Raw genomic sequence first — 1,643 nt, forward strand, 5'->3', positions numbered from 1 at the left:
TTCTTTAATCAACCAATCTGGTTTCAGGGTGTAGATATCATATATGTATATATGTGTGTATGTATGTATGTATGTATGTATGTATGTATGTGTGTGTGTGTTTGGACATGGACAATGAGGAAATTTATTTTGCTTCACTATGTACCTTTGCTACAAATATTTTGTTTTTATTTCTTTTTGAATGGAGATAGGAAGAAGATAAAATAGATATTTGTCTAGTGAAGGCAATCTCCCATATATAGCATTGGGGTGTTATTATGTGGGTCACAGGGAGACAAAACAGATATCTCTGGCTTGTTTTCCCCTCACCCTTCTCCAAAGGAGACTTTAATTCCTGCCAAGAGGAGAAGCAGGAAGTTGAGGTGAGAAGCTTGGCCACTCTGTTCTGCTCTCCTTACAAAGGGGGAATACTGGGCTAGAATTATGTCTCTCTACTCCCTCAAGTATCATTAATAGAGGGGATTTGTTTTCAGGTTCAAGCTCTAGTTCTGATAACTCTTCCTTAATGGGGAAAGGTGGATCCCAAGCTCTAAATCCAATACTTGACTTACTTCCCACCAAATACAAGTTGCACAGTGAGCACACAGGTGAATAGCAAAGAAATCAATCTATCCAAGCTGATAGCAAAGTAGAAATTAAAGAAAGTATTCATAAGGGAGTATATGCCAGACTGTAGAGTGAAGGAGCTCTTGCATTGGGCATGAGGCAACTCAGCCCAACCAAGAGAGAGCTCTAGATCTCACCCAAAGTGAAATTCTCCAAAGTCTCTAGCAAGCTGGGGATAAGGGCATAATGGAGACTGCTAGCTCCTTTCCTGTAGGCTTCTTTCCAGAGTCTCAATTCTTTCTTTAGCCATCTGAAGTGGGGTTGGCAATACTTATCTCTTCTCTCAAAGCTGGAAACCACAAGTAACCGAAGGGCTGCAGAGCCCAAAGAAGCCTGGGGATGCTCAAGAACATTTGAAGAAAACTGAAGAGACTGAAGAAACAGCAAAGCTCTCCTTTCTTCTACTCTCACTAAATCTGCCTTGCCCTCATGCAGGCATGGGGCATTGATCTCCACCAACAAAGAGAGAATCCCATGTCAAGAGCCTTTGGATCTTTGGTTACAGTCAGGTTTTTAACTGAAAAAAATTAAAGAAGAATCATTCACTCAACAAACTTCTATCAAGTCTATTGTACAACATGCACTTTGCTGAACGATGGAATAGAACAAAACAAAAACAATATTCCCAAATAACAACAACAATAAAATAAAAAAAAGCAAAGGTAAAGCAATTCTTACCTTCAGGGAACTTACATTCTATCAGAAGAGATATCTTGTGGAAAGATATATAGAAAATAGATACAGTGATTTTCGGGGAGATAGTACTCGCAGCTAGGGATGACTAAGTCAGAAACAGCTTTACATAGAAAGTAGCCCTTGTGCTGTCTTAAAGAAAACTAGGAATTTCAAGAGCTAGAGGTATAGGAGAAGTATACATAAGGCATAAGGGATGGGGAGTATGAACACAAAAAGATGGGAAATGGAATTCTGCCTATGAGGAACAAGAAGAACACTTTGGCTGAAACACAGAGTTTGTGAAAGTGGATTTATGTAATAAGCATGGAAAGGTAGATTGAGGCCAAGTTGCTCATCTTTTC

This window comes from Phascolarctos cinereus, unplaced genomic scaffold (assembly GCF_003287225.1).
Source record: "Phascolarctos cinereus isolate Bilbo 61053 unplaced genomic scaffold, phaCin_HiC Scaffold_1;HRSCAF=81, whole genome shotgun sequence".
NCBI classification, from domain to species: domain Eukaryota; kingdom Metazoa; phylum Chordata; class Mammalia; order Diprotodontia; family Phascolarctidae; genus Phascolarctos; species Phascolarctos cinereus.